The sequence below is a fragment of the Anastrepha obliqua genome, chromosome 4 (assembly GCF_027943255.1).
Source record: "Anastrepha obliqua isolate idAnaObli1 chromosome 4, idAnaObli1_1.0, whole genome shotgun sequence".
NCBI lineage: Eukaryota > Metazoa > Arthropoda > Insecta > Diptera > Tephritidae > Anastrepha > Anastrepha obliqua.
In genome coordinates, this window is record NC_072895.1 from 121,844,971 (window position 1) to 121,861,295 (window position 16,325).

At 35.3% G+C, this 16,325-nt stretch overlaps 1 protein-coding gene across 1 annotated transcript in view; it reads right to left on the reverse strand.

The window, feature by feature from the left end:
* The window catches only part of LOC129245064 (uncharacterized), a 203,492-nt gene extending 197,188 nt beyond the window's left edge, over positions 1–6,304 (reverse strand). Inside the window, exon 1 of the mRNA XM_054883032.1 lies at positions 5,042–6,304. The gene's annotated coding sequence lies outside the window, so the exon portion shown is untranslated. The remainder of the gene's footprint in view (positions 1–5,041) is intronic.
* Positions 6,305–16,325: the final 10,021 nt, after the last annotated feature.

Genomic DNA, 16,325 nt, shown 5'->3' on the forward strand with positions numbered 1-16,325 from the left:
TGCATGCAAATAAAGTGACATGCCCACACGGCCATTCACAGCCATTCTTCACACCAAAGTGGGTGTGTGCTGGCAGTAGCTGTTACGTATGCGTGTGTGTGTGCGTTTTGCTCATACTTGTCATTATCCATGAATAAGTAATGAATTTCAGCTACACACGCACATATGTATATGTGTGCATGTATAGGTGGCTATGTATTTACATGTCATAACAACACGTTGATAAATTATGTCAAACATAATGCATACAAGACAATGGCAGGACATTAAGCAAACAAGAAAATTAAAGGACAAGTGTTGTTGCCGCTCACACACACCAGCAGCACCGCCGCAGTTGAAATTAAGGGATAAAGTAGGTAATGCGGCAACACACAAACGTTCATCCAAAAGCAAAGAATAAAAAACAAGAAAAACAAGTGTTAAAAGCGCGCAGAGCGCAAGGCGCGAACTAAGATCCTGGCTGTTGATAGTTTGATAAATGCAAATGAACGCCTTTCACATGCGCCAGCAGCAGACAGTTGGTTTGCGCCCCAAAAACTACAACGTGTTTGCACGTATTTGTGTGAAAATCATATACGCTGACTACGAAATATGCTGGTAAGGCCACCACACACATGCACGCACACAACCAGCCAACAATAGATTTATGAAAAAGTTTGAAAGGATAATGGCGTATACCTTTTTCGCTTATCGCTTTTGCTGCTTTATGACACCATTTGCGCGCTCTGTGTGTGGATGTTGGCATGGTTTAGCATATACAGGCGCGCCTCCCTATACTGGTTTTATATTTATATTTTTTGTGTTTTTATGATCTTATCATACTTTTGCTGCCTTGTGTGTTTTAACGGTGTTCACCGATTTATTCCATGTACTTTTTTGTTTGTTGCCTCGTTTGCTGCTTATTCACTTGCCACGCTATCCCGTTTTGTGGTTAATTTTTCGGCCTTCGTGCGCCAGGCGGTTATTTATTTATGAGACATCGCTTTTCTTTTTGTACTTTTTTTTAACTGATTTTTGACTGTTCAATATAAATTTAGCAAGCAAGGGTGCAGTGAAGAGATACATTTATTTATAGACGTATGCAGCTAAAAATATACAGACATGCTTCGTATTGAAATTACCTCGACTGCTTTCAGTGCTACAGGAATAACTCAGGCCAACACAGATTTTTAACAAAACAACAGACCCAACTTTTTGAAGGCTTTTGAGATATTTGCGCTTTAAAATGCAAAAACTGCAATTTGAGGTTATGTAACATCATGAGATTTACATAAAAATGCCATTACCGTAACAAACTACTACTTTTCACCTTCTAGTCCCATCTTAATACACTGCGTTCAAAAAAAAAAAATAGCACAAGGACTTACTAGCAAGTTTCGACAGTTTATTTGTTGTCAAATTAATTTAAATCATTTTTTTATGAAAATACAGTAAGTCTTCGTACAAAAACTATATAAATCCTAGTTTCAAACTTTATGCAAATTTTAATAAAAATAAATAAATAAAATCAAACAAATTTCATGAAATTTCAAATTTTTTAATCAAAATTGTTTAATATAAAGTTTTATAGCCCATGGATTTCTAGTACAATAAGGGGTAAGTACCTTAAAAATCGCATCGATTTTTGATAATTTTTTTGTATAGGTAATGAATTGACGCATTGTTTTTTGTGGGGGCAGAAATGCACGGGAAATCATAAAAAGTGGAAATTTATGGAAATTTATTAAATTTTTTTTTTTTTAATATGCACAAAGTTTAATAATTCTATTACATACGTTAAATCCAGATAATAAGGTCTGGAAGTTTATTCTCAAAATAAAATTTCTTGCGATGCTAAATTCGTATAAAGTGACGCATCAAAAATGTAAGTAACAGTAAAGAACTTAGCACCGTGAATTCAACAAGGATTTCTCAGTAAAAGTAAGATTCTTTTAAAGTGGCCTAAAGATATAATGACACCACCTGGAAAAAAAATACATCGCCCATAATATTGCATAACCTCAAATATAGCCCCGAATCGAAGTTTCCTGTACACTTCTAATTGTTGGACCTTTTCTCAATTCAGCTTCGAATTTAGCTCAAGAATCAAATAAATTCGGTCAAGAATCCGCGAAAAATTGTGGTCTTCTTATTGGTTCTGACTGTTAATCAAATGTTGTCAGTCCACGTAGTCCTGCTTTTTGAAATGGGTGAAGCCATTCTTCTTAGCTTCTCAGCTAAACGATCGGAAATTTGCAGTCAGACTGAGATTGTAATAGAAGTGCATTCTTTGTGGCACGACCACCTATTAGCAGATAAAACACTGAACATCTGCGCGCTCAGACAATGAGCCATTAAAGTGATTCCTGTTTGTCTGTACACATAAACATAAGAGAAATAGTAGCGTGAAACTCAGTAGGCCAAAGTTTTTTAGCTGGTAACAAATTTATTGAAAATCGCCCTATAATTCTCCGCTTTCATAAACAACCTAAAAACCAGTAGATCTTAATAAAGAAAAGGAAAATTTATAGATAGGCCACGATTTAGCTTCGGTATAGTGAGCGAACCGAGCTTTGCGGAGTGATTACCTGAGCGTCTGGGTGAGTTCGTTTACGTGCTTATTTATTTCAGTTTGATAGCTCGTAGGTTATTTGGTTTAGTGATAATTTTATTGAGCCATGCGATTTTAGAGAATCTTGCAATGAGTCACTCATGTGGGAAAAACTTGATGCTGCGGCGAAGTGCAATTCTTGAATGCAGTACAAGCTTTAAATTTACCTTTACATAAGCCGTGTGAGAGATGCAGTTATTTGCGCGTCAAACGAAATCATATGATGAAGCGCAACTTACTCCAAACTTAAAGGCCGAAGGTTTATTTATTTATTTATTCATTAATAGTCTAAAAAACGCAGTATATCCTACAAAATATTCAATAATTGAATAACAATAAATTTAACTTATAATTTACTTTCATAGAAATGAATGAAAGAAAAGGTAACATTTCTTAATTTAAGCGAAAGTTACTTAACGGAACACCAATACACTAAGAAAAGCATGGTTATTAAAAACAAAAACTGCAAGAAACCAAAGCAATAATACTAGAACTGACAAAATTACAAGATCTCATCACCAAAGCGAATTTTATTGCATTGATTTTGGCACACTTCATCTGCGAATAAATTTAAAACATAAACATTTTAGCTGCCATTGAAACAAGTGAGATTCTGAAATTGATTAGCTAGACATAGGGTAGGTTGGGTTTGGCAGCCGCATTGCACATAGAGACAACCATGCCACTTAGACCACGAAACGGGTCCGTTGTGAGCAGCGGGGGCTAGGCTACATTTCCCTCTCCATATTGAACCATCTTGAGCTTTTGACAAAGCGTAAAAGGTTGTTGATACCTAAAGTGTATAGATTATTAGACATAAGAACAATGCAAATCTTTTTTGACTCGAGTAAGTTAGCCACTTTGGTGGGCTAGAAAAATAACCACAAAAAGTTTAAAAGAAAACTTAGTAATATTGTAGTGATATCACCTTTGTCGGCTTATGGACAAACTTTTGCTCTAATTAGTGGTTTGATTGTCACATATCCGAAAAGTATTTTAAAAGTCATAAAATCAATTTAAAGTTATTTTTTACTATTCAAAGTGAAGATTTGACGGAAATTTGAGAACTAAAGCTACCCAAACATACGAAAGTTCTCAAAAACCCTGCATTCTTGTAGTCTGGAATACTTAGTGCCACTTAATCAATCACTTGGCTATTTTGAAGTCCCGTTCCATCATATCAAAAACATAGCAATGTTTCTCAACTAACCTCTAACACCACAGCTAATAGACACACTTACAATCTCCTGTTAAGCTCTGGGTTTAATATAGAGGATATATGATCAATAATATAATATTTTTACCGTACTTGATTTTAGCTTAAACACTTCTGGTTGGGCTTAAATGTTTTGCTCGCTGCCATTAACCGCCTGGAAAATAGTTGAGCAATGTAGCCTTGTAGAAGTTTCTGAACTAGAAAATTTATCCTTAATAGGTAGTTAAAAAAAAGAATTATGAGTTAAAGGGCACTTGAAAGTTAGAAATCAAGCATTTCTAAAATGCTAAATCTTACAAAATTTCAGGATGATGAGCAGCTAAATTCCTGTAAAAAAGATCTTTTCAACGAAAATGTTCTCCAATAATGCAATGGTTTTCCGAAAGTAGGGAATGCGTTTTTAAGCTGTTGAAACCAAAGCGCTTCCCATTCAAGTTTGCTGATTTTTGGAAAAAAATCATTGAGCAGGAGTAATTAACAGCTGCTATTCACAGTGGAAGTTCAATATTCTCAATTTTTGAATAAATATAAACCTGTTAATACAAAAACTAATTTTTCGAGGTGCATTGTTAGTTGCGGAGTTTCCTTCGGGCAGCGCCCCGCTAAATGTTTCAGTCATATTTACAAAGCCATTGAGCGGGAATTACACCTGAATTGAAGGTAAAAGCGCTTTGTTAAATTTTATTTTGCTGACAACTTATTTTGAAAATCGATTTTTTGAGTAAAAAAAAAGGTGGCAGATAAGAGCCAAAAATACAATATAAAATGTTCTAAATTATTTATGAGCTTTTTTTCAACAAAGAGGTCCAGGTTAGGCGGCTCGTGGAGTAACTCAATTTGTATATAAAAATCTAATTTTTCTTTAAATTGCTTTCGCACAATTTCTTATAAAATATAGTAATTTTTTCATGCTTTTAAATATAATTTACAGTAAAAGCTGCAAAGGTGGACACTCAGGGTTCCACTAGTTTTGCTCCGTTGTAAGGAATACAGATATCCACCTGTGGGGTGCCCATTTATGCCGAAAGTGCTATTTTATTGTGTGTCTGTACAGTTAAAAAAAATTCCACGTATGGGGGCTGCTCTCAAATAATTAATTTCTTATGAATTTCGGGTTTCAATTATTATAATAATTTTTTTAAATTTCGTACCGTTCGAGGTATAAAAAATTGATACATTTTTTGTTTTTTATTATTTCCTTTAAGGCCTTGTGTATAACAAATCACTCAACCCACCTTTTCATTTAAACTCTCCAACCTTAGATAAAAACATTTTTCGCAAATACATTCACTACACAAAGCTTTGTTGGCTTTAATTATTTTTGTTTGGTTTCATAAATTGTTTTTTTTCACAAAAATTCTGCTCCTTTTTACGTTTTCCACATCAAAGCTCAGGTAGTTGCCTTGCTTTGTTGTTTCAGCAAAAATTTTGTTTTGTTCCACTGTTTACATTTCACTTGAATTGCCAGCTGTGCGAGTGTATTTTTATAATCCCGTTTATTCCCTTTACGCGGACACATCAAATTCGCAACCAGTCGGTATAGTTTGGCTCTTATTATTTGTGAGTATGTGAGTGGCTAAAGTGTATGCGTGTGTGTGTTGCTTGTGTTTGTGCGCGAAGCACTTGCGGACGCAAGGGTATGTGTTTCCTGTTTACTGTTTGGTGATTGATACCTTTTTTTGGGGTATGTGTGTTCTGGCTTAAAATCCCGTACACCTTTTTAGCTTTGCGCCTTAAAGTGCGCTTCGAAAATTTATTGCTGTCGTTATTTTTCTTCTGCAACACTTTTCAAAGGACCTTGGCATACGCATTGGCACAATTTATTTACGTGGCTGTTGCGTGTCTGCTTGCCACAGCCGCATCTTGTTTACATCAATCACTTGGATTTTCACGTGATATAATTTTCATTTGCTTTTTAACAAATCCCAGCTGAGCATATTTGTTAGGCCTGCTATTTTTTTACTTTATTTTTAGCTAAGTTGTTACACTTAATCTTTGACTCAAATATATATACTTTTTCAATAGAATTTTAAATTTATAAGCAGCACATCAATTTGGACTTCAATAGTTCCTTCTTGAACACCACACGCGTCTCACTTTAAGCACTTCATGTCACTTTTTCTGTGTATTCTACTAATGTTTGCGAATTTCCACTCGCTTGCTCGTTTTGCTTAATTTTCTAAGTCACGCACACACTGCTGCTTAATTGGCGAATTTCTTTCGTGTCACAGCCGGGTAAACTTATGCACGCAACGACCGCTCCTTCGACTACCGTCGATAATCTACCGAAACTTTTATTGAGACCGACCTATACCCTGTCTAAGTGAATTTTGTTCGTCCAACAAAATGTGAAGCAATGCGTTTTTATGATTTCAGTTTGTTTTTTATTGGTTTTTTTTTTAAATTATTTTTTACACTTCATTTCGAAACAAAAAACGTGTCGCGATTGTTTGCTGTTTGTACTGTGATACGTGTAAAACGCATGCAATAAACGACGCGTTAAACACACCAAATCGCTTGAATATCCCGGCAACACTGAATTTCGAATTCCACTATGAAAAGCAGCCAACCAGCCGAAGAACGACGGCATCGCCGTAACCGAACGAACAGCCAGCATAGTGAACGAAGCCAGAGCGAGCGCTACGCATTGCAGCAAAGCAACACACATTTACCCACAAACTTTTGTGTTCGTCCAATTCGAAGTGTACCATCACTCGGCTGCACTGAAAAGCATTGACACTCCAATATGTTGGTGCTTACTAATAGCTCGTTTCTTTGGGTTACTTGGCAGTTTAGCATATGCATGGTGCGTATAGGGTGGAACCAGTTTATGACTGCTGGTATTCGTTACATATTTCACACTTCGAAATGCAACGAACAGTAATTGCAAGAGCAACAATCATGACGAAATGTGCAACAATTTTTCGGATTTCGCTCTCTTGTATTGAATTCTTGTATGAATTGTGTGGACTGCGGATCTATTGCACATGCGTTAAGCTTTGGAGCAAAATGGGTTAACTGTGTGTTGAGAGAGCCGAAGTTATTAACAGAGAAAAGAGAGATAGAGTGAACATTAGACGAAAAGAGTCTTAATGTATGTGTGTGTGGGTGGGCTTAGTGTGAGTGCAACATATTTGTGGAACTGTTAAGGTTGTACATTTTCGGTTGCTACTTTGACGCTAATGAGAGTTAACATAGACTTTAAAGAGTTAACATTAGACTTTAAAATAATCAAATATATTCGCTGATATAATTAAATATAAGCATTGACCATTTTAAGTATTTTGTTGAAGGTAACTATCTTATAAAATCAAATAATGTTAAAGGTAATTAGAAAAAACATATATAAGGCATTTTAAGTCTTTTTTTACAAGACTGTGTCAACAATAGAATTTCAGGCGTCATTTTTTCGTATTTTTAATACTTTTATAGCTCCGCTTACATGAAAAATTCTAAAATTTAACGAAGTGCAAAATATTTTGTAAATTTTTTTGATGTGCTGAATTCAAATGCACAAAATACCGCGAAGTGGAAGTGCAAACCTAAAATCAAATCATTTGATAGATTGATAGATGGGATTTAAGGTTTGCACTTCAACTTCATGGTATTTATAAGTTAAAGTTGACAAATCCATTTCGGGAACAATTTTTTCAGATTCGTTATTTTTGCACCAATTTACGCTTTAAATACTCAAATGAATAAAAATCTAAATTCCAATTTTAAAAATTCAAATTAGCGATCCAGTAACGACGGATAATATTTTGCAATTAATTGAAAGTAACATTGGAAACACAAAGTTAAAGATACAGATGGCGGATGAAAGATAGGGAACTATGCTCAGTCCCTTGAGATATATTAGATAAAAATAATTTCTAAATTTCTCATGCTTATCCAAGTAAGTAATTTTGTCGAGTTTCAAGAAGCTGCTTAAAAATATAAACCAAGATAGAGAGTGCAAACTATGAGAGGCATTAAAGCTTTAAATAAATACGTAATATATGAGTCTAGTACAAACTCCTCAAATTTTAGAATAAATTGTAGAAGAAAAAATCCAAGCATAATGAAATAATAAAGAAGTGATCATAATTTTTGTTTGAGTAAGAGGAGGATACAAATCTGCTAATGCCTGCTCATCACATTTTTAATTTTTTTTTTCGCGATACAACCAATTTCTTAGTACGCAATAAACAAGCGGCAATTTTTTTCATTAAAACCCAATTATTTTAAAGTGTGCAAATGTTAATAAGTTGCAGTGTAATGTTGAGCAACATGTTGCTGTGGACTGTAGAATAGGGAGAGCGTATTTCCTATAAATAACATTGCAGCATTTTAACAGAAAATTTTGGTAACATTTTTTCAAAGCAACAAAGAGGCCGTTGGCTCAAACAGGGAAAGCAGTCTTGCAAAACTTAAAAAAATCTGAGATTTGTAGGTAAAGGGTGGAATATTCAGTTTTTAATGCAAATAATTTTCATTATTATAATACATTTTAATAAAATTTTTGTAACTTACATTCCGTAGATGTGTTATAAAAGACTTAGAGTATTACATATACACCCACATATCTCAGATAAATAAAAAATTTGATAGAGAAATGCCGAATATTTTTTAATATTGTCTTCCTTTATTACCACAAGACATAAATGCCAAATGTACAGTCGTTACGAATTAGAGCACATGAATGCCCATGGACTGAGTGCCAGAGGCTTTCCTGTTTACCAGAGTAGTTGTGGGCGTAGGAAAACAAACATATTGACCTCTGCTATTAAGTCCAAATTATTTCTGTAATAATCAGTGCATTATTACTTTGCGTAATTTCTCAGGCTATTAACTTTATTGCTCATTCTATTCCAGTTTGTATACCATAATAGGCCTGCATATTTTGCTAAGAACGGATTTTGTACGTCACACTATGAGATTTTAAAGCTGTAGTCGAAGTGTTGCTTTGAAAACTAGATATTTTTTTATAAAAAAGATACAAAAAATTTTACTGCTGTGGCAAGTAACTTTTTTAAAGGAAATTATACCTAATTACAATATAATTTAAGTATAAGCGGTGTTGCCAAGGCAACAAATTTGAGCACATTAAGTTGGCATCAGCTGCAACAAGGAGCTTTGGACAATTAAAAAGTAGGGGAGAGAAATTAGATATTTATTTAAGAATCACTCTATTAAAATTTTTGCATTCAAAGCAGGATTTTCTATTCCACATACTCGAGTGAGGCGTGATTAAATAAATCCTTTCACTAGCAACAAAAGCAAACGAAAAAAAGTAGATGACCACCCACAGGAATTTCTGAAATGTAAGCAAGAAAAAGAAAAAAACAATGTTTCTAAGGTACTACTCTAGCAAAATAGAAAATAATAAGAATTTATTAAGCCAGAATAAGCGGCAAATAGTGAACGGGAAAATAGACAACAGAAAAGTCGCATTAATGCGCAGCAAATGAGAGCGCCAGCGCGAGAAACCTTTTTTCAACGCCCTATTACCGAGCGATGCATCGACAAATACACAAACCAAAACGAAGCATAACAGCAACGAATTGCAGCTGGACGCGACGGATACGGTTCAGTGAAATGAGGTGGTGTAGGTGAACCAGCGTCCAGGCGGGACAAGCGTAGCAGTAAGCGGTAAGCAAACAAGTGGATTTGCTCGGCACTCAGGCAGGAAGGTAGGAAAGAACGCAGTGATGTAATAAAAGTAACACAGGTGCACACAGCAACAGTAAATGATTACAACAACAATGAATTACAATAACCATAACAATTAAATTAGACAACAACAACAATAGCAGCAGCAGTAAACCACCAGCGCACAAAAAACAACGAGAAGTAACGAAGTTAAATAGGGGAGAGTAAAGGTAACAAATAAAAAAAAACAAAAAAAAGGGTGATGGAGAAAAAGTAATGAGCGATGAAGGCAACTGTTTGTGTTTCTATTTGCGATGGTATTTATAGGGGAAAAAGGATTGATGAAGGGTCATAAAGCGGCAGCAGCAGAGGCAGCGCGCCAACAATCGGTAATTAGGCTAAAACAACCAAATCGGTGGAAGCAATAATAATTAAACTGGTAGAAGGGCTGGAAACAACAAGTGAGTTCATTGATAGCGCAGCATGGCGAGCAGATAAAGTGGATAACATGTAAAAAAGGAAATTCGGGAATGAATGTCTTTAAAAATAATAAAAATCGAAACTACAAAATAATCTGTAAAAATCTGGCTAAGAACACGTAAAAAATCAAAGGGGGTGGATGAAGTTAGATTTTAATTTTATGTGCGGGAGCAGCAGGCACAGATACTGCACTCGAAAGGGTCATGGAATTTCGGGTGCGAAGGCTTAAGGTATGTGAAGATATTAAATGCAACGATTTCATTTGATTTTCACCGAAATTAGTGAATCATAAAAATCTACTTTATGTTAATTAATTCGTGCCGCAGCAGAGAATATAGAACAGAGCAGAGCAAAGAAAGCTGGCAGTGTAGCAGTTGAGGGGGCATGAATTTGGCGGCACCAAAGCGGCGCACAGTAGTTCGTGCCTGAGCCGAACAGAAGAACAGTTATGTAGGTGAATTGTAACTCAGAGTGATTATGTTCTAACAAAAAAATATTTTTAATATAATTTTCTGATTAGATATTTACATGGTATAAGCATGCCGAAAAAAAATATTCCCATTTCATTGCGTGCTTTTTACTCTTCAGGAAAAATATCTTCACGAGAGATTGTTATATTGAAGGTAATGAATATCTCTGAATGATTTAAATGAAGTTTTTTTAACTAACTGTTATTAATTATAATGCTTTGCCACTGGGTGAATAATTTTCAGACTTATTTATGGTTTCTAGGACACATATACTTGCCATAACTACTTTTAATGCATACACATACCGCTATTTTCTTATAAAAATTTAATTCATACTATAACAAAAACCATGCAACTCTGAGTTTAAACTTTGCACACAATTTAAACTAAAATTTCAAATTTTCATTAAAACTTTCAACAGAAGTTTCACTGGGTATGCAGTTTTATAGCCCATTTAATTTTAATATAACAAAGTGGAAGTTTCTTGGGAGTACGAAATACGGTTAATTAAAAAAAATATTTCGCTAAGGTATTGCGTATTTTCTTCCATAAAAATTACAATAAATGCTTGAAATTTTTTATATGGAAAATTCTATCACCGCCACATATAATTGACGCGCCTACCCGTTTTGGTACTTTGTGCGAGTATATTGGTCCATAACAAAAAAATATAAAAGATAGCTCCTTCACTTGTCTATCCCTTAGTGACACGCGTAGAATACAATACAAAAAATTGGGCTAAGACCCCTCACTCCACAATTCTCCAAGCCACTTGTTCAATTTTCATCGATTTGTAGCCACTGTGCGCCACATGGGAATAAGGCATTCTTTTGTTCCATTTTAATGAAGCTGTAGCACTTACATATTATTTGTATATATTTTCCTCGAGGCATGTTTTTCTAAAGATATGGGGTGTTACACTTGATTCGTGAACATTTACATACACTCGTTTAAACATAATGACTTTGAATTGATAAAGGACACCGGGAGTCTTGTCAAGTCATGCGAGTAACAAGAAAATAAATGGTAATGAAAAGGTAAGACCGGCAGTGGCTACACACATACTTAGACAGGCATACGCAGACAGAAATAGATGTAAAAGTAGCCAGAGCATGATTTGACAAAACACGCCCAGTTCAATGTCCTGTGGCAAGTTAGAAAAAAAAGTTGGTTTATTAATTTTTCTTCGACTTCCTCTAGTTATTTATGGCAATTAGTGTTGCATAGCTAATAAAAAATCGAGTTATTGAGCAAACGTAGCTGAGAGTGGCGAAAACTCAATTTACTCTTTTTTCAACTTGTCAATAAAATGATTTTGTAATGCCTTTCTACATACAAAGTATAAACATAAAAAATTATTTAAACACATTTTTTCAATATTTCATATGATTTCCCTATGTAGTCTACATAGCTTCTCAGGGCCTTTGCATGGATTTACAATTACAATTTTATTTAAAATTTTTTCTCATTCTTTCAGTATTATTGATTTCAACTCTTTACTCTAGTTTAGCGCCAGCTTGTAAAAGCAACTCTCAATCAGCTATCTATAAGGTGCAGCCGCAGGTCAACAAACTTTTAAAAAATTTATGATTGGAATTATTTTAGGGTTTTTGAAAACTTCAATGGATCTCTCGAGTTAGCTAAGCGGTTTTGTCTGCATAGGTGGTGATTGGTTGTTGATGATAGTATTCCGGAAGTGAGTCTTGGAGAGAAAAGTTGGGGATGGTCTCTCAGTGTATGTCGTTCAAGCTCTGTCGATATTTAATCGATGCGGTGATAATCTCAAGTAAGATCTCGTGATAAAAAGAAAGTGATTACTTCTGACTAGCGTTGAAAGTGGCTCACGGCTGGTATGTCAGCTACAGTAGCATCTCAGCAAAAGCTGTTTGCCGAGCATGACATTATGCTTCTAAGCTGGGAGCATAAGCGCTCTACTAGCCAGGTGGGATTCGAAGAACATCGGAAGGTATTCCATCTTATCGTGAGTGCTGTTTCGACATCAGATTTGCAACTTCATCCACTTTGTCTTACCAATTGCCCCTTGATTATGTGGTGGTTAACTTAGAATCGGCATTCCCATTTCATGAAATGCCGCCAGCAATATTTATTTTCACTTGCCGTAGCAGTTTTCCGGCTAACGATTTTAAGGCCTTGTTGCTGTTCTGAAATCGAGTGATTATTGCGGTTGTTTGTTTCGAGAAGGACAGAAAACAATTGCAATTAACCCGCAGTAGGTTGGTTGAACTTACAGTCGGAATTGGTGAGCCATTTATTTAATTCTTTAGATGGAGTTTCGTCCACTTAGTCCACTTGGTAGGCAGAATAGTGCTGGATCTTCTTGAACCTGTGTAATGGAAGGGTGGAAAAATTCGAAGGCAATTTTTTACCTTATTACAGAAGCCATCGAAGCCAATTGTGCTGGACAGAAAAATTGAGCAGTCATCAGCCCAAGACATCAGTGACTTTACCAGTTCGCTTGCTTTGATTGTTCAGAGAAAACAGCTTTGAAGTGTGGAAGAAAGAATAGCGAACCGTCAAACCCCTCGCTTAAACCTCTTCTACTCTTTAGGATAACAAGCGTCTTTCAGTGAAGTCGAGTTCTGAGCTAAATATTCAGGAATTGCTTAGAAGGCCAGTTTGATGTACAGGCTCTTCACTTCTGCCTTCTAATAATTTCTGTACACAAAATGACTTCTCTATGTATACAAATTAGCTGCTAGTTAACTACCCTTTGCTATTTTAAAATTAATTTTTTTGGCAAAAACAATCAAAAATACGAATATCTTGCTGCCAAATAAAAATTTACTTTTATTTCAGCTGTGAGCTGGTCAGCCATTCAATGGTTTTTCTGCCAATGCAGGTAGGCACGTATGCACGAATAAGTAGCCATATCCGACCAGCGGCTCGGCAAATGTGCCCATTGTCACAAAAGTGATACAAACTGTGCGCATTGTCTTTGCTACATAGGCCTATACATACATACCTACACTTTCAAGACTCCATCGCGTCTCATTGCAACAGACTCTTTGTTCTGATTTATCTGTATGTAGGCATGTTCAAGCGCATACACCCGTACGTGAGTGTGTTTGTTGCACTTTGAATATTTAAGAATGTCTGCCGCTGCTACTCAACTGTCCATTTTATGTCCTAATTGCCCTGTAAAACCCCAGCCAACGCGCCGGTATTCGTTTTAAGCGGATTAAGTCGGTACTTTTCCTTTTTCTTTTTCCCCCCACTTCATTTTTAATTTTTTTTTTCTCCTTTCGTTGGCCTTTTATTCTTTCATTAGCCAGATTTGTTACTTGCAACTTTTTCTACGGGCATTTCAATTCGCAGATGATGCAAAAATGTAGGAGTTTTTTCAGTTTTAAATAAATGTATTTAAGTATTTGTTTGATTTGATTGTTTTTGTTCTTTTTTTATTTGTTTGCTTGCGATAAAAATCAATTCGCTGTGCGATGCCTGTAAAGATTGAGATCAGAAAACAAACTCCTAGTGGCCTTTTTCCGGTTGATTTTTCTTGAAACTTAGTGGAGATAAGAACGTCAATTGCAGTTGAATAAATCCAAAGGTCCGAACGACTAACTTTTTCGTATTATTTTCTATTTTTCGGCGTGAGGACGGACGGAGAATGCATTGATTGGGCTTCTTGCTGAAAAAGTATTTAAATTGAATACACTTTTTGACATTTGAATGAAGCTGAATATCAAAAATTAATTGCTGATACGGAGAACTTAAAACTGGCTGTCTAAAAGTTATTTATTTGAATTCAAAGTTCAGAAATGGGCTTAGACCAGGTGGATGGACTGAGAGATATCATTTTCAGAGAGGCTGATTAATTTCTGATTAGGGTTTGGCTCCTTGAAAAGAAATACGAAGCATTATTTTAAATAAACAACAAAAACCAAGAGTCTAAATAAAACTATTTTGCAATTGAAATAATATTTACAATTCTCATCTCACTTAAAAAATTAAAAGTTGACTTCATTTACCTCTGAGCTCAGGTTGCAGGCTCACTTGACTACAACAAGGCGGGGTATATGACTGATTTTCACTAGCATTAAGCAACTCTCTAAGTAGGAGTTGACTTTCTCAAAAACCCATTAGTTCCGGGAGCGGATCAGTACATAAGCAAGAGGAGGTTTGTAAACTTTCAAGAAAAAATGCACACCTTGGCTAATACTCACCTTTCATATTAACACTTCACTTCTCCACATTACGATCCAACATCCACTCTCACCGAGGTAAACAGCCCTTCATTCACTCATAGACTCCATCACAAAAACTCTCAGCATTTATGTGAAGTAGCGCACCTCTGGAAAAAGAAGCAGATTTCATAATTAATTTGGACTTACCTCAGCTTAATTCCGTAGTTCTTTACCTCTACCCTCTCTATAGGGTAAAGAAGAATATTCGCATAACGCTCATTTTGTTTGGGTCTTGAGAGAATTTCGAAAAGAACTATTAATAATATTCTAAATATATTGTAATATTCTTGGTTTTTTAAATTTTAGTTATTAATCACCCTACTTCCTGAATTTTCTGCAAGAAATTTCTTGCCCATATATATATATATATATGGTATTATATATATAATTGGCGCGTACACCCATTTTGGGTGTTTGGCCGAGCTCCTCCTCCTATTTGTGGCATGCGTCTTGATGTTATTGCACAAATGGAGGGGCCTACAGTTTCAAGCCGATTCCGAATGGCAGTATTTTTATGAGGAGCTTTTTCATGGCAGAAGTACACTTGGAGGTTTGCCATTGCCTGCCGAGGGGCGACCGCTATCAGAAAAATGTTTTTCTGTCAGAAATGGGCTTAGACTGGAAATTAAAAAAATTTCGATTGCCAGCGAAACTAATATTTTCACCACAGCTTTTGCTAACAATGCTGGGCCAAGAGTGCTGACAAAATAGTGCCCGTACCAGTTTTAAATCGGTTGTAAGGCAGAAGTAAGCATCTGATAAATGGACGCTACTTTCATTGAGCCTAAATGTTATCAATGGCATCATTATTGGTACAGAAGCATTGGTCTAAGGAATCTGACATCATAGGGAGTTTGACATCTAGCGTTTCTCAGACGAAATTCTTAAAATAATCACTGAAAAGCTATATATCTATAAGCTAAATGTTATTGTCCGCTTTCTTTGATTGCCCTAGGCCAGTCCACTTCGAATACCTACCGCCAGCTCAAATAGTAAATAACGAATACTATGTGAGAGTACTAAAGCGTTTGTGGGAGTAACTTCATCGCAAGAGGCCGGAGTTGGGAAGAAAACAACTCCACAAGCTCGTTTATGTTAACTTCTGCGCGGCTATTTAAGTTGTGTGGAGATTCTAGAACAGGCTGAGAGTTATTATAAAATCGGCTTGAAATGGTGTTTTGAAATGTAAAAGAAGCTTTCGAATACAATTGACGATTACTTGGAAGATAATAAAGTAAATATTTAAAAATAATTGAACCGTTTTCGTTTCACTGACATATTCCGGATGTTTTTGGGATGGAGGTATTTTACGCTTGAGTCTACTCTTCGCCTTGATTAATTTTTTTAGTCTGCCAACTGACTTTTTATTGTAAATTAATTTGCTTAAAATGAAGATTAATATGCTCGGTTAGAGTAAAGTATCATTTAATTACCATCATATTGGATACGCCGCCAAATATTCATTAAAAATCTGCATTTAAAAGAGTTAATTAATTATTTAATAAAATTGTATATCAATAATGTTTTGATTATTAAATTGTATTTGGCAAGTAAAATTGTCAAGCAAGCCTTCATACACAACATTTTTTTTGCTTCTTTGGTTGTTTTGGAATCAAACGGAAATACCTTTAACCGATTCGGGCTTTGCAATACAAAAAAATCATTTAATTTTGCTATAAAATATCATTAAGATAAGCGACACAACAACGTAATCATCACTATTCATTAGA